The 27958-nt window shown below is 45.3% G+C and overlaps 1 long non-coding RNA gene across 1 annotated transcript in view; it reads left to right on the forward strand.

Moving 5' to 3' along the window:
- The window catches only part of LOC117361170, an 85084-nt gene that overhangs the window by 25706 nt on the left and 31420 nt on the right, over positions 1-27958 (forward strand). The window contains exon 2 of the long non-coding RNA XR_004539598.1: positions 13893-14061. This is a non-coding gene — a long non-coding RNA (uncharacterized LOC117361170). The remainder of the gene's footprint in view (positions 1-13892; positions 14062-27958) is intronic.

A 27958-nucleotide genomic window follows, 5' to 3' on the forward strand; every position in this document is an offset into this window, starting at 1 on the left:
CCCGTTACTTCTTAGTTCACAAGAAGACCAGAGAACTCAGACCCATTCTGGATCTCAGCTCTCAAAAAATTTCTAGTCAAGGAGAAATTCAGGATGTTATCCCTCGCCCTGCTTTATCCTCTTCTCAATCAGAACGACTGGCTATGCTCCCTGGACCTCAAGGAAGCCTACACATATCCCAATTCATCCGGCTTCCAGGAAGTATCTCCATTTTCAAATCAATCGCTGTCATTACCAATACAAGGTACTTCCCTTTGGCCTCGCATCTTCTCCCTGAGTCTTTACAAAGTATCTAATTGTGGTGGCCGCCTCTCTTCGATCACACAGCCTTCAAGTCTTTCCTTATCTGGACGATTGGTTGATCAAGGCTGTCTCTCAGGAAGTGGTCCAAGCAGCATCTCAGACCATCTCCTTTCTTCAGGCTCTCATCCATCTGTGTCAGCAATTGCTTCCTCTTCAAACCATCTCTGCCAGACATATGATGGTTCTTCTAGGCCACATGGCTTTAACTGTCCATGTTACACCACTGGCAAGACTATATCTTCGCACTCCTCAGTGGACCCTTGCCTCTCAGTGGTCTCAAGTGACAGATCGTCTCTCACAACGTATATCTGTGACATCTCTTCTACGATCGCTTCACTGGTGGATGACTTCCAATCTATCCAGAGGTCTTCTTTTTCATTTACCTCCTCATATGGATGATCTGCAGACTCGGGGGTTTTGGACCGCCAGGGAGCGGAAATTTCACATCAATTTCTTAGAACTCAGAGAAATGTTTTATGCCCTCAAGGCTTTTCATCATCTTCTTTACCCTCAAGTCCTCCTTTGCATGGACAATCAAGTAGCAATGTACCACAACAAACGAGGTACGGGCTCTCTCCTATTGTGTCAGGAGGCCCAGAAAATCTGGACTTGGGCGACAGCTCGCAATCTGTTCTTGAAGGCGGTCTACATTCAAGGGGAGAATTCCCTAGCAGACAACCTCAGCAGAATTCTTCAACCTCACGAATGGACTCTCGACTCTGCAACTCTCCAGTCCATCTTTGCTCAATGGGACACTCCTCAAGTGGACTTGTTTGCGGTTCCTCACAATCACAAGCTGTCCCAGTTTTGTTCCAGACTTTCCTCTCCGTATAGCAGCAGATGCCTTTCTCCTGGATTGGACGGGTCTGTTTCTATTTGCATTCCATCCACTTCCTCTCATGTTGAGAACCTTGTTCAAGGTCAAGAGAGAAGCAGCCACCATGATTCTTATTGCTCCACGGTGGCCCAGACAACATTGGTTCTCCCTGGAACTGGTAGCTGGTTCTCCCAGCTACCAGGAGTTCCAGGCAAATACTGACTATAATTAAGGAAGAAACTAAGGATTTTAACACTGATGTTGTTATCCATCTGGGAACAAATGACCTGGCCAACAACTCCACACTTGCAGCACAGAAAGCTTTTCGGGAGCTTGGTGAGGGCGTGAAACCTTTTGTAAAGACTTTAGCTTTTTCTGAAATACTGCCTGCATATGGAAAAGGAGAGCAAAGAGTGAAAAACACAGAGGACTTTAATAGATGGCTCAGAGCCTGGTGTCATCAAGAAGGCTTCAGGTACATAGGAGGATGGGGAAATACATGGAAGGACAAGAAGCTATATTGCACTGATGGGCTACATATTACTACAGCAGGAAAAAGAAACCTTGCAGAGAAATTTAGACAATATTTTTCTAGGCATTTAAACTAGAAGGTGGGGGTGGTGTATGTATGAAAGACAATTATAGAGACCACCCCCGGCAAAAGAAAAGATGTGATAGTAGTAAAGGCTGCAACATAAGCAATATCAGGAACTCATTTCTTAGTATTGCAACGGAAAGTGAAACGACACAAAAATCCATACGAAAAAGGAGATTATCGCTGAAAAATAGCTGGAAAGCGATGACCACAAATGCTCGCAGTCTAAGCAACAAAGTTCATGATCTGCAAGCTCTGATATTAGAGGCAGATCTAGATATTGTTGCTATCACAGAGACATGGTTCAGTGAATCACATGGATGGGATGCAAACATACTGGGATATAATCTTTTTAGGAAGGACAGAGATGGTCATAAAGGTGGAGGAGTAGCTCTCTATGTAAAGATCAATATCCAAGCGACCGAAATGCAAGGGACCTGGGGAAAGGAAGAAGCGATATGGATCGTTCTGAAAAGAGAAGATGGAACTTCTATCTACGTGGGTGTAGTCTACAGACCTCCGACTCAATCGCAGCAAATTGATAAGGATCTGATTGTGGATATCCAAAAGTTTGGAAGGAAAGAGGAGGTTTTGCTGTTGGGAGATTTCAACCTGCCGGATGCGGACTGGAATGTTCCATCTGCGGAATCGGAAAGAAGTAGGGAGATTGTGGATGCCTTTCAAGAAGCTCTGCTCAGACAAATGGTGACGGAACCCACAAGGGAAAAAGCGATATTGGATCTGGTCTTCACAAATGGAGAGAGTATCTCTAATGTTCGAGTGGGTGCTCACCTGGGTAGTAGCGATCATCAAACAGTTTGGATTGATATAACGGATAAAGTGGAGAGCAGCCGCACGATACTTAAAGTCCTAGATTTCAAACGTACGGACTTTAATGCAATGGGAAAGTACCTGAAGAAAGAGCTGTTAGGATGGGAGGACATAAGAGAAGTGGAAAGACAGTGGTCTAAGCTGAAAGGAGCGATAAAAATGGCTACGGACCTTTATGTGAAGAAAATCAATAAAAACAAGAGAAAAAGGAAGCCGATATGGTTCTCCAACCTAGTGGCTGAGAAAATAAAGGCGAAAGAGTTGGCGTTCATGAAATATAAAAAAACCCAAGAAGAGGAGAGCAGAAAGGACTACAGGGTGAAACTGAAAGAAGCCAAGAGAGAGATATGTTTGGCGAAGGCACAGGCGGAAGAACAAATGGCTAAAAATGTAAAAAAGGGAGATAAAAATTTTTTCAGATATATTAGTGAAAGGAGGAAGATAAAAATGGAATTGCTAGGCTAAAAGATGCTGGGAACAAATATGTGGAGAGTGATGAGGAGAAAGCAAATGTGCTAAACAAATACTTCTGTTCTGTGTTCACAGAAGAAAATCCTGGAGAAGGACCGAGATTGTCTGGCAAAGTTACACGAGAAAATGGAGTAGATTCTGCGCCGTTCACGGAGGAGGGTGTTTATGAGCAACTTGAAAAATTGAAGGTGGACAAAGCGATGGGACCAGACGGGATCCATCCCAGGATACTAAGGGAGCTCAGAGAGGTTCTGGCGAGTCCTATTAAAGACTTGTTCAACAAATCTCTGGAGACGGGAGTGATTCCTGGGGATTGGAGGAGAGCGGATGTGGTCCCTATTCATAAAAGTGGTCACAGGGATGAAGCAGGAAACTACAGGCCGGTGAGCCTCACTTCAGTTGTTGGAAAAATAATGGAAGTGTTGCTGAAAGAAAGGATAGTGTATTTCCTTGAATCTAATGGGTTACAGGATCCGAGGCAACATGGCTTTACAAAAGGTAAATCATGCCAAACGAACCTGATTGAATTTTTTGATTGGGTGACCAGAGAGCTGGATCGAGGACATATGCTAGATGTAATTTACTTGGATTTCAGCAAAGCCTTTGATACAGTTCCTCATAGGAGGCTGTTGAACAAACTTGAAGGGCTGAAGTTAGGACCCAAAGTGGTGAACTGGGTCAGAAACTGGCTGTCGGACAGACGCCAGAGGGTGGTGGTTAATGGAAGTCGCTCGAAGGAAGGAAAGGCGACTAGTGGAGTCCCTCAGGGTTCGGTGCTGGGGCCAATCCTGTTCAATATGTATGTAAGTGACATTGCTGAAGGGTTAGAAGGAAAAGTGTGCCTTTTTGCAGATGATACCAAGATTTGTAACAGAGTAGACACCGAAGAGGGAGTGGAAAATATGAAAAAGGATCTGCAAAAGTTAGAGGAATGGTCTAATGCCTGGCAACTAAAATTCAATGCAAAGAAATGCAGAGTAATGCATTTGGGGATTAATAATAGGAAGGAACCGTATATGCTGGGAGGAGAGAAGCTGATATGCACAGACGGGGGGAGAGGGACCTTGGGGTGATAGTGTCCGAAGATCTAAAGGCGAAAAAACAGTGTGACAAGGCAGTGGCTGCTGCCAGAAGGATTCTGGGCTGTATAAAGAGAGGCGTAGTCAGTAGAAGGAAGAAGGTGTTGATGCCTCTGTACAGGTCATTGGTGAGGCCCCACTTGGAGTATTGTGTTCAGTTTTGGAGACCGTATCTGGCGAAAGACGTAAGAAGACTTGAGGCGGTCCAGAGGAGGGCGACGAAAATGATAGGAGGCTTGCGCCAGAAGACGTATGAGGAGAGACTGGAAGCCCTGAATATGTATACCCTAGAGGAAAGGAGAGACAGGGGAGATATGATTCAGACGTTCAAATACTTAAAGGGTATTAACGTAGAACAAAATCTTTTCCAGAGAAAGGAAAATGGTAAAACCAGAGGACATAATTTGAGGTTGAGGGGTGGTAGATTCAGGGGCAATGTTAGGAAATTCTACTTTACGGAGAGGGTGGTGGATGCCTGGAATGCGCTCCCGAGAGAGGTGGTGGAGAGTAAAACTGTGACTGAGTTCAAAGAAGCGTGGGATGAACACAGAAGATTTAGAATCAGAAAATAATATTAAAGATTGAACTAGGCCAGTTACTGGGCAGACTTGTACGGTCTGTGTCTGTGTATGGCCGTTTGGAGGAGGATGGGCAGGGGAGGGCTTCAATGGCTGGGAGGGTGTAGATGGGCTGGAGTAAGTCTTAACAGAGATTTCGGCAGTTGGAACCCAAGCACAGTACCGGGTAAAGCTTTGGATTCTCGCCCAGAAATAGCTAAGAAGAAAAAAAAAAAAAAATTTAAATTGAATCAGGTTGGGCAGACTGGATGGACCATTCGGGTCTTTATCTGCCGTCATCTACTATGTTACTATGTTTTACTTCAACTCAGCTCCAGGAAGCCCATGCCTCTTTCAATATTTTCTTCTCTGCTCACTCAGAATCAGGAATCACTTCTACATCCCAACCTGCAATCTCTACACCTGACAGCTTGGTTTATCTCGAGCTGAATCCATCTGCCTTACATCTTTCTCAGCCTGTTCGTCAAATTCTAGATGCATCCAGGAAACCAGCCACTCGGCAATGTTACCAACAAAAGTAGACTCGGTTTTCTTCCTGGTGTTTTCATCATCACCACGATCCAACATCCTTGGCAGTGGAATTGGTGTTGGATTATCTTTTCATCTGTCTGACTAGTCTCAAGTCTACATCTATCAGAGTCCATCTCTGTGCTATTACAACTTTTCACATGCCAGTCGAGGGAAAACCTCTCACTACTCATCCTTTGGTTTCCAGATTCATGAAGGGGCTTTTCAATGTTAAACCACCTCTCAAGCCTCCACCTGTCGTCTGGGACCTTAATGTACTTTCCAGCTTGATGACAACACCATTTGAACCAATGGCCACAACTCATCTCAAGTTTCTTACCTGGAAAGTGGTCTTCCTTATTGCTCTCACCTCTGCCAGGAGGCCTTATTGCTCTCACCTCTGCCAGGAGGGTCAGTGAGTTACAAGCATTAGTAGCAGATCCACCTTTCACAGTTTTTCATCATGACAAGGTGGTTCTGCGTACACATCCAAAGTTTCTTCCAAAAGTTATCACTGAATTTCATCTCTAATCAGTCAATTGTTCTACCAGTGTTTTTTCCTAAACCTCATTCTCATGCTGGACTGCATACTTTGGACTGTAAGCGGGCTTTGGCCTACTACATTGACCGCACAGAGCCACAATGAACATCTCCCCAACTTTTCATCTCTCTTGATCCAAACAAGTTGGGGCATCCTGTATCCAAGAGAACGATTTCAAACTAGCTGGCTGCATCTTGTTCTATGCTTAGACTGGAGTGACACTGGAGAGTCGTGTCAGCCCACAAAGTTAGAGCTATGGCAGCTTCTGTGGCTTTCCTTAGATCTACGCCCATTGAGGAAATCTGTAAAACTGCCACCTGGTCCACAGTTCATACATTCACTTCTCACTACTGTCTGGAATCTTTCTCCAGATGGGATGGGCACTTCGGCCAATCTGTATTATAAATATTTATTTTCTTAGGCCAACACTCCCACCATCCCATCTCTGTTAGCTTGGAGATCACCCATTCGAGAGAATATGCTGCCTACTTGTCCTGGGATAAAGCACTGTTACTTACTGTAACAGGTGTTATCCAGGGACAGCAGGCAGATATTCACATCCCACCCACCTTCCTCAGGTTGGCTTCTTAGCTGGCTTATCTTAACTAAGGGACCGTGCGCCCTACGTCGGGCGGGAGGGCACTTGCACATGCGTGTTTTGGGCTATCGTGAATTTTCTAAAGATTTAAAGTGGTCTTTAACGGGGCTCCGGTGACATCACCCATTTGTGAGAATATCTGCCTGCTGTCCCTAGATAACACCTGTTACGGTAAGTAACTGCTTTTTCACCACTGCCCATATGCCCATTTTTCCTTCTATCACCCCTCTCCAGCACAAGGGTATGTGTACTGTGTGTTGAGAAACACTGAATTAGATGATCCGAGTTCTGGAGGACCTGGGTTGGATTGTGAACCATCGCAAGAGCCATTTAACATCAACTTGATCCCTGGAGTTACCTGGGAGTCTTGTTTGATACAATGGCTCGCTGTGTCTTCCAGAGGCATGCAGACAGAAGCTTTGTTCATAAATATTGTACTTTCTAGCCAAGTTGGCTCTGTCGACATGGGACTATCTTCAGGTCCTGGGGTCCATGGTAGCCGCAGTAGATGTGGTCCCCGCAGTCAGATTCTTTGCAGAAGTTGCTATCCTGGACTCTGGAAGTTCGGGCCAACATGGATTGGTGGCTCTGCTCTCAGTCCCTGAACAAGGGCATGCCTCTTCAGATAACTTTCTTGGTAGTTGTAATGACAGGTGCCATTCTGCTTGGCTGTGGGGCTCATTGCAACCATCAACCAATTCAAGGGCTTTGGTCACCCGTTCAAATGAAGTGGATGATCAACAGACGAGCAGTGAGCCATTCGGCTAGCTCTTGTGAAATTAGAAAAGACTGGAGGGCTAAGAAGTCAGTGTCTTCAACAGTGCTACAGCAGTGGCATATATTATTTGCCAGGGCAGCACCAAGAGCGCCCATCTATGGAAGACTGATGCTTTTTCTACTGGGCAGAATGTCCTTTTGCAGGCCTATTGGCAACGCACATACTGGGAGTGGGCAATGTCCAAACTAACTTCCTCAGCAGACAGACCTTAGACCCAGGTGAGTGGATGCTGTTGGCGACATCATTTCAAGCCATTGTTCGGCATTGGGGTTGGCCTTGATTCGACCTTGTGGAAAAGTGGCAAAGAACAAAAAGGTAGACAGGTTCTTCAGTTGAAGATATGAGCCCAGAAGCAAGGGTCTAGACTCTAGACAAGCCATGGCCTCAGGTCCTACTCATGTATGTTTTTTCCCCCTTGGCCAATGATAGGCCAAATCACAGGATTGCAAGTCATCCTGGAAAGGTCATTCCTGTGGCTCCAGATTGGCCTCGCAGACCATGGTACACAGATGTGATGCGTCTTTAAAGGGTTCCGGATTCCGGTGCTTGTGGACCTCTTGTTGCTGGATCCACTATGTATAGAGGATCCAAATTGCTTTGCTCTTACAGCATGGCTCTTGAATTCGAGGCATTAGAGTGGAAAGGCTATTCAGAAGTGATCATTATAAGTCTAAGAAGCAGACTACAGTCTCCGCCTACGCTAAAGCTTGGAAGACTTTTCAGCATTGTTGCGCCCAAAAGTATGTGGAGCTGTTTTCAGTTCCGGTGGTGGTAGCTTTTCTCTAGGCCGGCCTTGATAAGGGACTCGCCTTGGCTTCCGAGCTCGGGACCACAGACTTATGCTGGTGTTTTATCCATTGTGGTCATAGGTTAGTAAGACATTGACAAGTATAATCACCGCAGTATTTTTCAATGTCCCAAAAAATTATTTATACTTGTTTACTAAATCCTCTTTAGGGCCTCAGATTTGCCATAGGTGCCACACATTGCTGGGATCACCATTCAACTTTGGCTATGGCTTTCTCACTAGCCCCAGTATGTTTTTTTTATGTTTTTATATAAAGTGCTCAGTGCTATATTAATAACTTAATACATTTTATCTAGTTTTTTCTGGTATAAAACCTTATAAAAGCTTTATAACTTATCTTAAATCTTTTCTGTTAATCTCATCGGGAAGGGACCTGTCATTTGACATGTTTCGCCCTCAGGCTGTTTCAAGAAAAGTCCTCCCTTTTAAAGTTTGCTCGTATCATCCTGATCCACATATATTTCTGAAGAAAAGATGCAGATCGGGATGGGACTTTTCTTGAAACAGCCTGAGGACGAAACATGTCGAATGACAGGTCCCTTCTCGATGAGATTAACAGAAAAGATTTAAGATAAGTTATAAAGCTTTTATAAGGTTTTATACCAGAAAAAACTAGATAAAATGTATTAAGTTATTAATATAGCACTGAGCACTTTATACAAAAACAAAAAAAGCATACTGGGGCTAGTGAGGAAGCCATAGCCAAAGTTGAATGGTGACCCCAGCAATGTGTGGCACCTATGGCAAATCTGAGGCCCTAAAGAGAATTTAGTAAATAAGTATAAATAATTTTTTGGGACATTGAAAAATACTGCGGTGTCTTATCCAGACATAGCCAGATTTCTGAAAGATGCTCTTTGATCAAACCACCGTTCCCTTTGTGGGTTCTTAACATGGCTCTCCGGGGTCTCACCAAAACTCCATTCGAGATGCTGGAAGAGGCGTCCCTACTGGATTTGACGCTAAAGGCGGTCTTTCTGGTAGCTGTGACCTCAGCAAGAGTCTCCGAGCTCCTGGCTTTCTTGTAGAGCCTTTCCTTAAAATCTCAGAGACTGGAGTCTCTACGCACAGTTCCTTCTTTTCTGCCGAAGGTGGTTTCAGCATTTCTCCAAAGACAATCAGGCATATCTCCCCTAGCTAGGTAAGCTTTGAGCTTACTGAGCATGTGCAGGAGTCCATACATCTACAGCCCATCCCCTCAGCTTGTCAGTTTTTCTTTTACCGCTCCTGACAAGTTGCTGGTCTCCCCTCTCTTAACAGATGTTTTTTTCTCTCAGAGAATTTCTAGTCAGGTTGTTTGTTTTTTTTTCATAGCAAAAAAATAAATAGAAAGGATTACTTCTAATTCCTTTTTGGCTATTTTTTGTTCTTTTCAAAAAAGAAAAGAAACCCTGACAGTGCCTCTGAGTCCACTGGATTATAGAGCTTCAGTTCTTCAAACTTCTATTTAGTGTTTTTGTGCCAAAAAAATATTGAACTGAGGAGCCTGCTTTCGCGGGAGATAGCTCTTTTTCAGCCTTCAAATTTGTTTAAGTTGCAGCCACTGGTATTTTAAACTACCAGGCGCTAGGACCACAAAGTATTTTTCTGATATGTTCTTCAAGCCGCGATGGATGGCGGCTTATGTGGCACTGGAACTTCACCTCAGGAAAGTCAGCCGCCAACACTACCGCTAGCTCCCTCCCCCCAAGGTCCTGTTTCGGCACTGCAAGGGGAGGGAAGCCAATGCATGCCGATGCCACTAGAAAATAAAAAAACAGCAATATTGGCGGGGGAGAAAAATGAATAAACGCCTGACGGACAGAAATTTGAAACCCTCTCCACCGGTATCTTCATTATCCCAGAGCTCAGTTTCTAAAGCGGCAGTGGTTTTTACTTTAAGGGATGCTACAGGAAAGACTCTCATGGGCTCAGTCTCGACCTTGCGGTCCTTTCCTGTGGTACAGCCTACTACTTCAGGCAGTTTTGGTACCGCAAGGCAGGGATGCTTACCGTCGATGTCTTTTTTTTTTTTTTTTTTTAAACAACAAAGCAGGCAGACTAGATAGTAAAAGCATTTCCCACTGCTGCAACGCTGGTCAATGCCTTCACCTCCAGATGCGGCTTCTTCGACATAGACCTATAATTTACATGCAGCAAGGGCTCTATCTCTTTCCCTCGCTACCACAGAGGCACCACGAAAGAGGAAGTTGTTGGTAAGTGCAGTATTATCAATGGAACACTTTTGCATGTAGCAGCCACCCTCCCACATCCTGTTTTGGTGCTGGTGGCAGAGTGCTCGGGTTGTGCTAGGTCTCCAGTTTCGGGACTGATGCCCTTCTCTGAAGACGTGGAGAACTTTAATACCAACTCTTCAGCAGTGTAGAAAAACTGGATGGTGCTATCTGACGAAGTCTTCTTCCTCCCCTCAAGGTCCTGTTTTGGCCTGCCAGGGGGAGGTGAATTATATACTAAATTCCATCAGTTCAGCAGACGAGCAGCACAGATCAGGCAGTGGTCCTCCCGGTGTTGGGTAGTCAGGAAGGATTTTCTGAGCAGAAACAGTTACGCAAGTTGGATGTCAGTCGGGTCCTTCACGCTTATGTTCAAAGGACCCAGGAAATCAGATCATCTTTGTCCTTCTGTCGGGTCCTCGTCAGGGGGATGGCGCTTCCTCTTCTCTTCTTCAGAAAATGCTTTTTCCGAAATTTCTCAAGGCTCATTTCTCTTGGAGTCAGAAAGCTTCTTGGGCTGAGTCTTCGATCGTGCCTTCAATGGACATTTGTAAGGCTATGGTTTGGTCTTCCTTGCATTCATTTGTCAGACACTACCAGGTAGACGTTCAGGCGTGTCGGGACACAGTGTTCTGGTGTTGGGACTTTGGGGCTCTCACCCGTGATGGGGACTGCTTTGGTACATCCCACTCGTTAAGATTAACCTCTACCGGTCTAGAAAGTGCTAAAGAAGGAGAAATTAGGTTCTTACCTGCTAATTTAACTTTTAGCTTCTCCAGACCGGTAGAGGTCCCCACCCTGTGTGTTGTGGCTGTTGCGCAGGCAGTTTTTGTTTTTTGCTGTGGTTCTATTATTTTTCTAGGGCCAGGGAGAATTGAAGAACAGCGGTTGTGGCTCAGCTGGCTAGCTTTGGGGGCATTTTCTTTCTGATATCTCTGCATTTGGGTATGTTAGTTATTACTCCTGTTCGGAGTATTGTTTATGTCTGTTCCCAGTTCTTAGTTCTGCTTGGCTATTCGGCAGACTGATAGGAATAGGGGAAGGTATCTCTTATGTGCTATTCCACAGTTTTGTTTTCAGTCTCTACCTGCTGATCATTATTGGGATATATACTCACTCGTAAAGATTAACCTCTACCAGTCTGGAGAAGCTAAAACAAAGTTAATTAGCAGGTAAGAACCTAATTTCTCCTTGTCTCTGGAGAAAGCAAAGTTGCTTACCTAGAACATAAGAAATGCCTCCGCTGGGTCAGACCTGAGGTCCATCGTGCCCAGCAGTCCGCTCACGCGGTGGCCCAATAGGTCCAGGACCTGTGCAGTAATCCTTTATCTATACTCCTCTATCCCCTTTTCCAGCAGGAAATTGTCCAATACTTTCTTGAACCCTAGTACCATACTCTGCCCTATTATGCCCTCTGGAAGCGCATTCCAGGTGTCTACCACACGTTGGGTAAAGAACTTCCTAGCATTCATTTTGAATCTGTCCCCTTTCAACTTTTCCGAATGCCCTCTTGTTCTTTTATTTTTAGAAAGTTTGAAGAATCTGTCCCTCTTACTCTCTCTATGCCCTTCATGATCTTGTAAGTCTCTATCATATCCCCTCTTAAGTCTCCTCTTCTCCAGGGAAAAGAGTCCCAGTTCCTCCAATCTCTCAGCGTATGTAAGGTTTTCCATACTTTTTATCAGACGTGTCGCTCTCTGAACCCTCTCGAGTAACGCCATATCCTTCTTAAGGTACGGCGACCAATATTGGACGCAGTACTCCATATACGGACGCACCATCACCCGATACAACGGCAGGATAACTTCTTTCGTTCTGGTTGTAATACCCTTCTTGATTATACCTAGCATTCTATTCGCTCTCTTAGCGGCCGCTGCGCACTGTGCCGTCAGCTTCATTGTCATGTCCACCATTACCCCCAAGTCCCTTTCTTGGGTACTCTCATTCAATAACATCCCTCCCATTGTATAGTTGTACCTCGAGTTTCTGTTTACCACATGTAATTTCTCAATGTTGAACTTCATCTGCCATCTCGTCGCCCATTCCCCTAGTTCAGGGGTAGGGAACTCCGGTCCTCGAGAGCCGTATTCCAGTCGGGTTTTCAGGATTTCCACAATGAATATGCATTGAAAGCAGTGCAATGAAAGCATGCAAATAGATCTCATGCATATTCATTGGGGAAATCCTGAAAACCCGACTGGAATACGGCTCTCGAGGACCGGAGTTTCCTACCCCTGCCCTAGTTTGTTCAAGTCCCTTTGCAATTCTTCGCAGTCCTCTTTAGTCCGAGCTCCACTAAATAGTTTGGTGTTGTCTGCAAATTTTATCTCACACTTCGTCCCTGAGTTGGAGTGTTTCTTTGATATCTAGAGGTCATCAATGAGTTTTGACTTTGACCATCTGTTTGTGCTGACTCATTCGACTAAGTGAGGTGCACCCACTTCCAAGGCTACGATTTTCAGATGGATTCGTCTGATCTGTTTCTGTGCCTCTGCATCTCTCATCCTTCTCCCCTATCTCCTCCCAAGCCAGGATCTTCCCACCCACCCCAACACCCCCAGCCAGCATCTCGCTATATCCCCCTGAACCAGTACCTCCCCAGCCAGCATCTCGCTCTTCACTGTCCACTACCTCAGTGACGTCTATTTCAGTCAATGGCAGGCTGCCATTGGCTCTGCAAGTTTATCTCTCTATTGCAGTCCCACTGAAGAAAGAGGAAGTGACATCAAAGATGGAACCGTGGTAGAGGGAAGCCAGCAGAGTCCATGCAGGCTGTCCAAAGTTGCTGGCAGTGATTTGGAGAGTGAGTGCAACCTGATACCAAATTCTGCACAGACCTCAGGTAATTATGTGTTCCTAGGGAATTCTACACAAATTCTACATTGCACAGTAGTGCAGAATTCTGCCAGGAGTAAACCATTAAAACTCTACAATGGAATCATGTTTCATAACAGAATTTATACCAAAAACTATACAGTACATCTGAATCTAAGCCAGAACAGTAGAGTTGGGGGAAAAAAGGAAAGCATGTCTTAACAGAATTTATTTCCAATACATTTCTATGTTCATATTCTGGCTGATGGGCAGTGGATTTAACCATCTTGACTGAGGGGAAAAGGTAGGAGTAGTGTGAGCAATGGACTTGGGGACAAGTATCAATGGCCTGGGACCGACAGCCAAGCAAGTTGGTTGTCTCTTCTCACCCTTATAAAATATAACCAACACTACTTTTCCTCAAAGCATCACTGGCATGGGATGAAAAGGAATCGAATGGAAGTTTAGGAAGAGATATTCCATTTCCCAGGCACCATGTATGGCTATGAAGGCTTAGTTGCAGTTCATTGCAGGAATAACTGCCCATGTCAAGAAAGACAAACTGCAGTACCTGAGTCACATTGAAAGGGCTGGGCTTCTCCAGTTGTGAAGGGGAGACCTAGGTCTTTTGCACATGTGGTAAGATTGAAGTAATGGAAACTAAAGCTAGATCTCTGGAGGGGGGGCTGCTGTATCAATATGAAAAGTGACTGTTATTGTCTCCAAAGGATTAGTCCATACTTATGCCTATCTACCAGTAGAGGGAGAAGGGTAATCCATAAGACAAGATTGAATTTTTACCATAATCAGAATATGCCTCCACAAGTCAATATGTTCTATCTCATGTAGATAAGATATGGTTGTGAAGTAGTTTGGGACAAATTTAGAGGTAACTCATGGGCCTGCAATATCTTTATAATACAACTATTCATATTCATAACAATGTGGTTCTGTTGCAGATACACATGAGTCTGTACTTGAGCTGTTGATTCCCATTTACCGCAAAACTGCAGAAGGGTATCACTTTAAGAACTTGAAACTCTGCTTCTGCAGTGGTGAACATCTACATCCTCAGATTTTTCTTCTGCAAGCAAACTCAAGGTGTTTTGCTCTTCTCTTTATTTTCAGGTATTTTTCCATTATATTTTATATTCTTTGTGGCTTCGATGCTTGGAGGTCCCCTGCTTGGGCATACGTGTGTGAGGACTGCTGCTACCAGGCCAGTCTGAGTACCTAAGGAGCCAGACTGCTTTACGTCCCTTCAAGAGCTCGGGGTCTCCCCCTAGGAGAGGCATACTTCTGGTGGGAGTCAGTGGCGATAATCTGTTCAGCAGTCAGAAGAATCCCTTCGGTCAAGGTCTCTGCAATTTCTGAGGCAGAAATCCTTTCCCTGTAGCCAGGCTTATTCAGGCACTCAGGCACCAAAAGTCACAGTACTCCCATTATTCCCTGTGGATAACATTGGGAGAGTCTGTAGATTTCAGTTTGATGTTTGTGGGGTTATAACTCGGGTTTTCTGGAGACAAACGGGGGATATGCAGGCACACTTGTTGAAGTCCTCTGACTGAGCTTGAGTGGCGGAGCTCTCCCCTAGCTAGGTAAGCTTTTGAACTCAGTGAGCATGTATGGAAGTCACTCCACCTACAGCCCCTCCCCTCAGCTTGTCAGTTTTTTCTTTGACCGTTCCTGACAGGTCGCAGCTCTCCCTTCTTCCTTATAAGAAAAAAATGACATACATATGCTTTAATTTTTAGGCCTTTTGTCACTTTCTTATTTAGAACCCCCCTCCCTCCAAAAAAAACAAAACAAAGAATGACGTTGGAACTCTATACCAGACATCACTTGGGGGTGAGCGCTGATGCTTTGAATGTTGGGCACAAGGGACCGTGAGGCAGGCTTTTCCTTTCTATTCTCAGCCGCAAAGGATGGCAGCTCTCAATCAATGCTTCACACTGGAAATTAATTGAAGGCAATGCAGCTGCAAGCTTTGTTGCTCCCTCCCTCCCCCGAGGGTCCTGTCTCAGTTCTGCAAGGGGAGGACAGACAACCAATGGCATTAGAAGTGAAAAACCAGCACCATCGGCAGGCCACAAGAAGAAAAAGTTGTTGCTTTGTACACTCCTGGAGCCCCATGCAATGGACAGCGATTTTCTCTCAGTAGATCTTCGCACCAATTCTAACCTGGCAATTCTGAGGCTACAGACTGTGCCGCTCACTCCCTTACCACAGGGCCCTGTTTCAGCACTGCTAGGGGAAGAAAAGCAGGCAATCCCTGACATCGATGGAAAAGGGGGAAAAACTGCAAAGATGGCAAGCCATCATAAACAGCAACCTACACAGTGGGAAACACAGCCAGTGAATGAGTTTCCCCTCCTCTTGTGCCATTCTCCCAAGGTCCTATTTTGGCCTGCTGGAGGAGGTGAAAAACTCTTGAGACATTAGCTCCTTCAGTCCTGTGCCAGATTTTTATCAGGGACATGTTTAGGCACAAGCATGTCTTTTCTGAATACTGCAACCTTTTCTCTTACAAAGTATATATCTTTTCCATCTGGTCTAGATCCTCCAAATATATTCAGTCTCATTCAGTACAGGAATTACCGGTAGTGCTTCAAATCTCTGTACTTAACCACGTTTATTTTACTACTAATCTTTCTTTTTAGCAAACAGATCCTGCTTTCATTATCCTAACCCAGTGCAAATACCAAATACTGCAAATCACCCTAGGTCACTGTGACATGCAAAGTATGAGAAAAATCTAGCTTTTTTCCAGTAAGATGCTATCCTTTTTCTACAACCAATTCTGACAGAGCCTGACAAACAATTTGTAATACTTTCTTGGATTCATCTGCCTTGAAAGTATTTTGAATTAAAGTTTAAAGGATAAGCTCCAGTCTGTCAGCATCTTTTATAACTTCAGATTCCATGAATAAATATGATATACAAGATCAACAGGGTTCTTCCAGGGTCAGACCTAGTCTACTGTACCCCCTTAGCACAAGCACTAATGAATTAAGAGCTTCTCCAAAGCTATTCCATTCCTCCTTTAATTTGAAAATCAACAAGAGCACCTAATACTATACATAGCATTCTGTGTTTTCTGTCACACTGGTTAGTAGATATCTATGGAACCAGGTACAGCTATTAGGTAAATTCAATATGATTACTTCACAATCCATTCACATACCCAAGGGGAGAGCATTACTTGAGCCATAACCTATTCTCGCCATAAATCTTCCCATACCTCAAATATAGCATCTTCGTGTAGCATGTTAAAGTCCTGTGCTGCTGAACAAGTCACTTGATCCACCACTTCTCCAGCTACATTAAACAGATTGGGTAAACCGCTTTGAGTGAGGTTGTAGAACTGAAAAGAAAAAAGCTGTATAAGAGTCCTAATGTTTTCTTCCCTTACCCCAGTGTAACCATCACTCATGGAGTCTGATCACTTAACCTTCTACCATTGGTGTCTATCTTGTGCACCTTTTCCAACTCTAGTCTTCCTCCTACTTCAGCCAAAGTCCCTAAGTACTATCAAAACTTTCCATATAGCCATTGTCTGTCCATCTTCTAGTTCCTATACTCATAACCCTTATTTATTACAATAGGCTCTCCCCAATGGTTTGAGACCTTGCCTTAGTACTTTCCAATCGGATGGAGTATCCTCTTGAACTACTTTCTTATTTATCAAGCTCTCATTTAGAAAGTATCATCTTCATATCTTACATCTGTACAATAAGTCAATACATTCAAAAGCAGGTGTCATATTCACCTTATACCAGTGATCCCTGAACTTTTTGACACTACATAAGAACATAAGAAGTTGCCTCCGCTGAGGCAGACCAGAGGTCCATCTCGCCCAGCGGTCCACTCCCGCGGCGGCCCATCAGGCCCATTGCCTGAGCAGTGGTCCCAGACTATCCCTATAACCTACCTCTACTCCTATCTGTACCCCTCAATTCCTTTCTCCTCTAGGAACCTATCCAAACTTTGAAGCCTTGTAACATGCTCCGGCCTATCACAGCCTCCGGAAGCGCGTTCCATGTATCCACCACCCTCTGGATGAAAAAGAACTTTCTGGCATTTGTTCTAAACCTGCCCCCTTTTAATTTCTCCGAGTGCCCCCTTGTACTTGTGGTTCCCCATAATCTGGAAAATCTGTCCCTGTCTACCTTTTCTATACCCTTCAGGATCTTGAAGGTTTCTATCATGTCTCCTCTAAGTCTCCGCTTTTCAAGAGAGAACAGCCCCAGCTTTTTCAGTCTGTCAGTATATGAGAGGTTTTCCATACCCCTTATCAGTTTTGTTGCCCTTCTCTGGACTCCCTCAAGTACCGCCATGTCCTTCTTGAGGTACGGCGACCAGTACTGGACACAGTACTCCAGATATGGTCGCACCATTGCACGATATAGTGGCAGGAAGACCTCCTTCGTCCTGGTCGTGATACTCTTCTTAATGATACCCAACATTTTGTTTGCTTTTCTTGAGGCTGTGGTGCACTGTGCCGACGCCTTCAAAGTTGTGTCTACCATCACTCCCAGGTCTCTTTCAAGGTTACTTACTCCTAGCAGTGATCCCCCCATTTTGTAGCTGAACATCGGGTTCTTTTTCCCTACATGCATGACCTTGCATTTCCCTACGTTAAAGCTCATTTGCCACTTTTTGGCCCATTCTTCTAGTGTCATTAAGTCCCTTTGCAGATCTTCGCAGTCTTCCATGGTTTCAACCCTGCGGTAGAGTTTGGTATCATCCGCAAATTTAATAACTTCGCAATTTGTTCCCGCCTCCAGGTCATTAATAAATATATTGAACAGGAGCGGTCCCAGCACCGACCCCTGCGGAACTCCGCTCGTGACCCATTGCCAGTCTGAGTAATGGCCCTTTACTCCAACCCTCTGTTTCCTGTCTGCCAGCCAGTTTTTGATCCATCGGTGGACCTCCCCTTGCACCCCGTGTTTCCACAGCTTTTTAAGCAGTCTTTCGTGCGGTACCTTGTCGAAGGCTTTTTTGAAAGTCAAGGTAAATTATGTCAATGGATTCCCCTTTATCCACCTGGCTGTTTACCCCCTCAAAGAAGTACAATAAGTTTGTGAGGCATGACCTACCCTTGCAGAAGCCGTGCTGACTCGACTTTAGCTGTCCATTGTTTTCTATGTGTTCACAGATGCTGTCCTTAATCAGTGCTTCCATCATCTTTCCCGGGACCGAGGTCAAGCTCACCGGCCTGTAGTTTCCCGGGTCCCCCCTTGAACCCTTCTTGAAGATGGGCGTGACATTTGCAATTTTCCAGTCCTTTTATAGAAGCAAATTTTTTGAGGGACAAATAAGGGTGGGGGGGAGAGATTTGGGGCGGGTTCATAGGGTATTTTCATACACAATGTACATTACATTTCTATTAAGTTATAATATTGTAATAGAAATTATACAACTTACCATAATGCAGAATCAGTGAGAGCCCTGAGCTTGTTTTCCTGCAACCAGATGATCCTGTCTGGGGACGATGGAAGACAGTGACACGCGAAGTGTGTTGCTTATGTTCAGTCTACTCCATGATCTCGTTTTGGTTGCTGTCACTGCAGAAAACGTTGCCTCACAAAGATGTTGGAAATGGAATCAGACTTTTCCGTGCTTTTGTGGCAAACTCAGGATATTACATTACATTACATTAGTGATTTCTATTCTGCCATTACCTTGTGGTTCAAAGTGGATATTCCGCCTTGACTTTAATCCAAAACGTATGGAGATTTGAAGTTGTCTCAAACATACTTTTATGCATCATTTGCAACCTCAAGCAGTTGATCTTCAAGCACAGACAAAGTTGATTCACCTGACTTATTCACAAATGGGTCACAGATCCATTCCTTCCCATTTCAGAGGTTTTTTGTGGTTGGGAAATAATGCTCAAACTCTATTGAAAGCTGAGATAGGTAATCATACACCAGCTAGGAGAAAGAAGACCCTGGCTTGGTATCTTTAACAACCTCTACTAATGTTTAAAACATGTCAAAAATCCCATTGTTAATTCGGCCCCATAAATCAAGTTTGGCTTTGAATGCAGCCACTTTATCTGCCAACTTGAAATGAAGTGGTCATTCTTCCCTTAAGTGACAGATTAAGTTTGTCGAGCAGGCTGAATATGTCACACAAGAAGGTAAGTTTTGAGACCCATTCTGCATCATTAAAATGTGCTGCCATAGTGTTTTCCTGAAAAAAATCTCTGGAGTAGTTTCGTAACTCATAAATTCTGGTTAGTGATCTTTAGAAAGCCATCTCACATCTGTGTATAAGAGAAGATGTGTGCACTTTGCATCCATCTCATCACAGAGCTACATGAACAGATATGAGTAATGTGATTGATCATTTTAATCACATCCTGCAAAATGTTAAGTTCAGGTGACATTTTTCAGCTAGCCAGCATTTCTCTATGGATGACACTGTGTAGACTCGCATTCAACAGCATCGTCCTTGACTCGAGTAGTGAAACCAGAAAGCCGTCCAGTCATGGCAGCCGCTCCATCTATGCATATACCAACACAGTGACCAGTTTTCCTGACATGTAATCATTCAAAAACTTGAATAGCTGTGGTGTTGGTTGAAAACAAAAGTGCCCATAACATATCCTCATGCACATCTTCCTGAAAAATATATCACACAAAAACAAGCATTGTTGCCTCATCAACCTGGATTGTGTACCACGGTGACTTATTAATCCTCTCTAACAATTGTGCATCAATATCCTCTGCTATTTCATCAATTCATCTGGTTATGGTGCTAGCTGAAAGAGGAACACCGGCCATCTTTTGAGTTGTAGCCTGTTCTAAAAGTTCATGGCAAATGTCCTTAGCAACAGGCAGGATCAACTCTTCACCAACTGTAACGGGCTTCTTAGCTTTGGCAATGCGGTCAGTCACTAAGAGTGATGCTTTCAGTGCAGACACATTTACTGAAGTGGCCTTAAAAATTGCTTCTGTTCTTTAAATTCATATTTTTTTTTCTTTTGAAAAACTCCAAAGTCTTGTCTTAATGCAGGGTGCTTGGTCTCCATTAGAGAGTTGCGCGGGGACAGAAATCCCTCCCATCCCCGCCAGGATCCTCTCCGTCACCATCCGTTCCCGCCAGGATCCTCTCCGTCCCCACCCATCCCTGCAAGGAATTACCTCCATCCCTGCCAGTCCCCATAAAAAGCAGCAATTACTTCTGACAGGATCATCAATTCCACAGTTTCTTTTGTGTTTGCGCTGCTGTTTTCCTTGTAGAATCTCTTTGGTGGAACCCTTTTTTTGTTTTCTGTTCAGGTAATTAACTTATAAACCCTCTCTTTTACTAAGACTGACGTGTCCATTATATTATATGGATGAATCCTGCTTCCAAAGCCTTCCATCAGCGTGGGAGTCCCGTTGGTTAGAAGGGGGTCCCCGTGGGAGTCCTGTGGGTTAGGGGGGATTCCCACGGGACCCGTGGGATTCTCGCAATCCCCATTCTCGTGCAGACCTCTAGTCTCCATGTGGCAAAGCAGTTTTGAGGGTTTCATGGCTTTGTTGGATAGTCACTCATTACATATATAAAGCGGGCATGGAGAATGTGAATCAATCTGTTGTAATGAACCCGTAATTTAAATAGGACTCTTGGTATTTTCTTTTAAATGCAGCTCTTTTTATTGGCAGTCTTAAGTCTTCTGCTGTCTTGTCATCATTCGGTCTTTTCCCCTTTTGAAAGAAGCTTTTCAGTGATGGTTTTTTTTACCCATTTTTGCCAAGGTGCAAAAATGAGATTAAAATTGTCACTGCCAAAACTCTGCCCTGTGCCTTTAAGCACTACCCCTTGCAGCTCCACACATGCCGGTTGCAGCCTTCAAGATGGTAGCTGCTAACATCTGCCTCCTGCTGTCACCGCCAACCAGGTACCCCCTCTTCCTACCTCCGGGTATCTTCTACCTCTGCCCCACATGCTGCTGCTCTACTGCTGCCTCAGATTTTCCTCCTCAGGCTTCTCCAGCCTGGCTCGATACTGATCTGCAGAGTGGGTAAAGGTGGGATGTCCGTATATGGCCATTTGGTTGAGGATGGGCTAGGGAGGGCTTCGATGGCTGGGATGGTTTAGATGGGCTGGTGGAGATTTCAGTAGATGGAACTTAAGCACAGTATTGGGCATAAGTTTGGATTCTTGCCCAGAAATAGCTAAGAAGAAAAAAATTTAAATTGAATCAGTAATTTAAAGAGTGGGTAAGGTTGGCAGACCATTCGGGTCTTTATCTGTCATCATCTACTATGTTACTATGTATGCTTGTAGTGCAAATAGTACCTTGTTTCCCCGAAAATAAGTCCTAGTGCATTTTTTGGACCCAAAATATAAGACGGTATCTTATTTTCAGGGGATGTCTTATTTTGTGTGTGTGTGTGTGTGTGTACAACTATCATCTCACCCATCCCCTTGTGCAGCATCCTCCCATCCCCCTCTGGTGCAGCAGAACCCCCAAAAGCAATTTAATTGTTACGTTAGATCTAATCTAAGCATTATTCTCGTGTGCCACATCTTCCCTATAAAATAGAGCTTTAAATGGTAAACAAATTACAGATCATCCTTAAACTGAATTTCAGATGTCATAACATTTCTGAAATAAAGTCTTGATCTTTGTGGAACAGATAATAAGAAAGCCATTTCACCCGTGCAGCAGGACCCCGCCAACCCATCCCCCTGCACAGCATCTTTCCATCTCTCCCTCCCATTCCCCCCCGTACAGCTGAACCATGATGACTCCGTCAACCCATTCCCCTGCGCAGCATCTTTCCATTTCTCCCGTTCATCTCCCCCCCTCTCCCCGTGCAGCAGAACCCCACTGACCCTCCCACCTTGAGGCCGACATACCTCCGTTCCAAACAGCAGCGGCGGCAGCACTGAACAGGCTGCTTTGTGGCCTTCCATCTGCCGCATCACTGATGTCAGTGATGCAGTGGCAGTTCTCTTGCAGCCCACTAGTGGGACCATTGGTTGGGGACCCCTGCCTTATACAACTTACAACTATGATCAGGTACTTTGTCATACTCATTGGAAGTACCAACACCTGCTCTGCCCAAAACATGCAATAGATGTAGAGAGCTCACAATAGAGTGGTTCCTAGAACTGCACATCTAGACAACCAAAGTTCCAGATAAGCGTGTTATCTAGTACAAAACACTCATTCTTAAGTAATAACCACTACTTCAACAAATAAATATTGGCAACTGGTGCATTACAGGCAACTGAGGTGGCACATGTAGATATCAGTACTGGCAGCTACTGCCATTCCAGAACATTCAACTACTCAAATATACCTAAGTTCTATACATTTACCCTCTCCTCACAGCACTGGTTTGTGCCACATTTCCAACTCCTATCTATTGCTACTATCAAGTTTGTGGTCATCTTATGTGGGTCACACCTCCAGCGTGTGACCTGAATATGGTTTTATATATCTTAATGCAGGACCTGTTTAAGCCATTGGATTCTGCTTCGTTTTCTTTCCTTGCTTGGAAAATAGTTTTTCTCACAGCTTTAACTTCAGCCAGAAGTTAGTGAACTTTTAAGCATTAGTCACACACATCCAATTTTTTTCCTAAAAGAGTACAATTATGAACTCATCCCAAATTCCTTTCTAAGGTTGTCATTTGAACCAAACTATATTTTTGCCATTGGCTTTCCTCCTCATTCCTCTCCAGCAGAGCAAAATCTCCATACATTGGACTGCAGAAGAGCATTACTTTTCTACCTCAAGGCAACTGCTATCTTATGCCAAACAAACCGGCTCTTCATTTCCTATAATCCAGCTACTCAAGGAAAACAGGCCTCAAAAAGCGCTCTCTTCTTGGATAGCACATTGTATCAAATTTTTCTGCACAAGAGCACAAATTCAACCACCTGGTACAATTGGAGCTCATAAAGCATGAGCTACAGCATCTTCAATAGCAGATTTTAAAATCCATTCCCAAAAAACAAGAGGAATTGACCCCAAAATATCCACAAAGAAGAAAATCCAGAGAAAACAAAAAAAACCTGTGGAGTGACGATGTTCCTAAATGGACTTTATTTGAAAGTATCAAAGTTCCAAAGGTACACTGAAAACATCCACATAAAATAATTCCATCCACATAAAAGTAAATCATCCACATAAGAGCCTTAAAGGGCCTAGTCCGCTAGGGATATAGGACCCAACACGGTCCATGTTTTGACAAAAAGTCTTCTTCAGGGGTCCTATAAAGGTGAGTACGTGGGAAACAATTGTGTGGTGAGCCAGAAGTGAGACACTGCTTGCATTTGCAATGGTCAATTATGGTCAATCAGTCTTACGGAGCTTGTTTACACTATGGCTATTTTTTCCACCACCATTTCCTTTAAGCTTGGGACTCACCAACAAGTATGCCTGCAAATCCACTGTTTGTCTCCGGATAAAGCAAACTTGTTTACCTGTAACAGATGTTCTTGGTAGACAGCAGGGGAATGCAGCCACACTTGCTCACCCTCCATCTCCTCAGCTCATTCCTATTCATTGCTAGAGACAAAACTAACAAGCTGAGGAGAGGGGCTGTAGGTGTAGGGACTTCTGCACGTACCCGGTAAGCTCAAAAGCTTATTTAGCTAGGGGAGAGCACCGGCACTTGGGCTCAGTCTGAGGACTTCACCAACAAGTATGGCTGCATTCCCTTGCTGTCTACAGAGAACACCTGTTACAGGTAAGCAACTTTGCTTTCCCTTCCTCCAAAACCCTAAAATTGCTATTTTTTTTTGAGTCTTGCATTGGGGGACTTGAGGCTCCTTGCGTAACAGACTGGAGAAAAGATGAATAATCCGCCACTACATGCTTGCATTTTGCCCCATTGCTGCTTAGCTCATCTGAGCAGGATCTCTTCCCATTAGACCAGCTTTTCCTGGATTTTGGGGGTTCAGAGACCTTGGAGAATTGACTGGGGGCAAAGCCTGAAGCTCTTGCCCCTTCCTCCCATGGCATATGGAACTAGAAATAACTGGGGCATCCATGAGACACACACTAGCAGAAAAGAGTGGTTTTGAGGCAGAAAAAGCAAGTTTTAAATTAGATTGCTAAAAATCCAAGATGGCCACTGTCAAAAATATCACACCAAAACATCTAACGAATGCAGGGTTCCCCCTTGTGCTTCCACTGCTCGTTGAGGGTGATGGAGAAGCCTGGACTTCCTTTGTCACCCATGCCAAGGTCTCCTCAGCTGCCGGTGGTCAGGGAGATACAGCTTCTTTGACCGCCGAGGGTGCTGGGGAGTCCCTTTCTGCTACACAGGCTGCAGCTGGTGGTTCTGATTTAGTGGCGGAGTCTAGTCAGGCCTCATTGCAGCTTATCTCGGGAGAGTTTTTCAGCGGGCCTTCCTTTTGATTTGGTGGGAAGTTCTGCCATTTTGCCAGTGGCCTCAGGTGACCTTCCTCCTGTTTTAGATATGAACAGGTCTTAACTGTTCTGCACCTACAGTGAGTTCTAAAGTGGTGCTGCTGGATTTTTTTGCCCTGATTTTGTTTTAGCCATGTACAAGGCTTATTTACAGCCAGCTGGAGGTCCTGTTTCTGTGTGAGGGGGGTGTCTTTCCTTCCATGGCCACCACCCATTCAGTCTCCTGCGATGGCTGCCTCTGTCCTGCCTCCCCAGCCATTGTCCAAGCAGCCGTGTGTATCTTTGAATGAGGAATTTTTTAATGGCTGATTTTGGTTTTGCCACATGAGGACTTGGATCTTGGGGTGGACCTCCAAGATCCTCTAGGGGGGGACGGATGATTTGGATGTAGGATTTTTGGAGACACTGGTTGGCATGGAAGCATCGGTTGTGTGAATTATTTCACTGGGAAGAGCTGTAGGAGCTTATTCTCCAGTTGTCTTCAGTTTTGCATTTTGAGGAGGAAGCTCAAGGACCCCTCCCTTCTTCGTGCTCGGTTTCCATTTCGTTGGGTTCAGCAGTCTATGCGCTATCTAGGGATCTATTTTGGCCCGCCTGGAACGGAGATTTATGATCTTAATTTTCCCCCACTTTTTCGTAGTATCCAGCGCGATTTAGCTAGTTGGAAGGTTCAATATTTCTCCTGGTTGGGTAGGGTGGAAATTGTGAAGATGATGATAATGCCCCGTCTTCTGTTCTTGTTTCAGGTGTTGCCGCTTTGGGTGAGTAGGCGTACGTTGGAGGGGGTGCAGCGGCACATTTATTTGGGCTGGCCGGAGGGCTCGGGTAAGTAGATCGGTCATGTGCTTGGGTCGGGGAGATGGGGGGTTAGCTGTCCCTAATGTGGTGAAATATTACCAGGCTGCCCAGCTGCGAGCACTGTTGGAGTGGCAAGCGCAAGACCCGAAGCTGTGGGTGGCGCTTGAGCAACGCTTATCTGTTGGAGTTCCCCTGTTGCATCAGCCTTGGGTGCCTGGGAGGATACGGCTCGAGCGAGTCTTGTCATCAGTAGATACCGCTTTACGGATCTGGAATGCAACTCGGAGCTGTCTGTTGATGGGTAGGCGCCATTCTTGGTACACGCCGCTGCGTTACAATGTAGCCTTTGAGCCTGGACGGGGAGCGGGTGCATTTGCTAGGTGGGAGTCTCATGGATTGGTGTGAGTGGGTCAATTGTGGGATCCGCTCTCAGGCAGTATTAGGTCTTTCGTTGAGCTTCAAGGTCGTTATGATCTTCTGGATCGGGATTTGTTCCCTTACTTGCAGGTGGTTCACTATTTGCGGGCCTTGGGGGCCCTACGGGACTTGCGGGCGGGTAAGACCCCTTTGAGTTGTTGTTGGGCCCGACTCTCCGGAAGGGTGCTTTGTCTGCTATATATCGGTGTCTTAATGGTCGGGGGGTCCGACCCTTGCCTTACATGCTAGCCTGGGAAGGGGATTGGGGGTCTACTATTTCTCTGGATACTTGGGATATTTGGAGAGAAGTCGCTTCGGCGGGCATTGCAGCTTTGTTGGTCGAGAATGGGTATAAAGTCCTATTCAGGTGGTATTATACTCCTCAGGTTATGGCTCATTGGCGCGGGGGGGGGCGAATGCTCTTTGCTGGAGGGGATGTGGGGAGGTGGGCACCTACCTACACATGTGGTGGTCTTGTGGGCGGGTGAGTGGCTTTTGGACTGAGGTATTTTCTCGGGTCTCCCGGATTCTTGCATTGCGGGTTCCGGTTGACTGGAGACATGCCCTGTTGTTTTGGCACCAATTGGATCTTGATTGGGGAGACTCTCTATTTTGCAAATTAGCTTTCACTGCTGCTCGGTTGGCTTTAGCGTCCTTGTGGAATCAGGGGTGATCTCCCACTTGGCATATGGTGGAACAGCGCTTGACTACTTGGCAGCTTCTATATCAGCTGACGGCTTTACGACATGGTAAACACCATGGCTATGCCCATGTCTGGCGCCGGTTTCGGGCCTCTATAGGGATTAGCGGGAGGGGAGAGCGGGGGGCTGGATTGGTTGGATAATTGGGAGTCTGAGACTGAGGGACCCTATTATTACTATTTTTCTTGGTGGGATATGGAGATCCTTTACCCAATGGGTGGTGTGGGCATTGTGCTTTGTCCCTGGGGGGGGGGGGATTGTGTTGTAGGTTTGCGGATTTGTGGTTAGTTTTTGAGTGGTTGGGGTATACATTGTTGTTTTATTTGCTGACAGCACTGTTGATCTGTATCTACATGTTTTGTTGTTGTTGTGTGCTCTTGCTGTATACTTTTGTATATTTTTCAATAAAAGCTTTCATTTAAAAAAAAAAGGACCCCTCCCTCCGCCTTGAGTGATGGATAGAGAATGACACGGGAATAAATTTGTCCCTGTCCCTGCAGGAACTCCATTTCCCTGTCATGTCCCCGCGAGTTTTGTTCCTGTTCCTGCCCCATTCTTGTAAGCTTTGCCTTAACTGCACAAGCCTCAAACACTATGATTTTAAAGTGTTTGAGGCTTGTGATGAGGACAGAGCTTGCAGGAATGGAGCAGGAACAGGAAAAGAACGGGGATGAGAAAAATTTGTCCCTGTGTCATTCTCTAGTGGTGGACCCTCTGCTTCGGGGGATCCGGTCAGCATCCTGCTCTTTTCTATGCATCAAGATATTCAGGATGTGGTGCATGCTTGGTGGAAGATGCCAGATGCGCCTTTTTGCTTTGCGCAGTCCATGGCCAGATTTTATCCTGTTCCTGATGGAGATTGGGATACATTTAAGTCTCCTGTGTTGGATGTGGTGGTCTCGGCTATCGCATATTGACACACAGTGCTAGTTGAGGGTAGTTCGGCGCTGAGAACCCCTCAGTATGATAAAATGGAAGCTCTCCTTAAACAGAGTTTTGATGTGGCTGCTTTAGCTGTCCAGGCAGTTCATAGATAACCCCGCGAAAGACAAAGGCGCGCGCCAACAACTGAGCGCAAGACGGAGGCGCGCGCCAAAGAAAATTACAGTTTTTAGGGGCTCCGACGGGGTTTTTTTGTTGGGGAGCCCCCCCAGTTTACTTAATAGAGATTGCGTCGGCGTTGTGGGGGGTTTGGGGGGTTGTAACCCTCCACATTTTACTGTAAACTTAACTTTTTCCCTAAAAACGGAAAAAGTGAAGTTTTCAGTAAAATGTGGGGGGTTACGACCCCCCTCACCCCCCACAACGCGGCGCAATCTCTATTAAGTAAAGTGGGGGGGTTCCCCCCCACGCCCCCCTCTGTCGGAGCCGTAAAAACAGTAATTTTCTGCAGCGCGCACCTCCGTGCTGCGCTCAATTGTCTGCGCGCGCCTTTGTCCCGGCGCGCTTTTGACCTGACACCGTCCAGGCAGTGATTTTGAGGTGGTCTGGTGGCTCAAGCTTGTTTCCGGTGGTCTGAGCAGGTCTTTGATGGGAGTCGGCTGACTGGTCCTTAGTGGATCAGTAGGGGCTAATTTTGAGCTTGGCGCTTCTTACCTCTCTGATGCCATGTATGATCTGTTTAGGGCTTTGGCCAAGTCCATGGCTTTCAGAGTGGTGACTCACCGTACCCTGTGGCTTTGGGGTTGGTCGGCTGATGCGGCCTCTAAGTCTACGCTTG

This window comes from Geotrypetes seraphini, chromosome 5, assembly GCF_902459505.1.
Source record: "Geotrypetes seraphini chromosome 5, aGeoSer1.1, whole genome shotgun sequence".
In the NCBI taxonomy this organism is placed as follows: domain Eukaryota; kingdom Metazoa; phylum Chordata; class Amphibia; order Gymnophiona; family Dermophiidae; genus Geotrypetes; species Geotrypetes seraphini.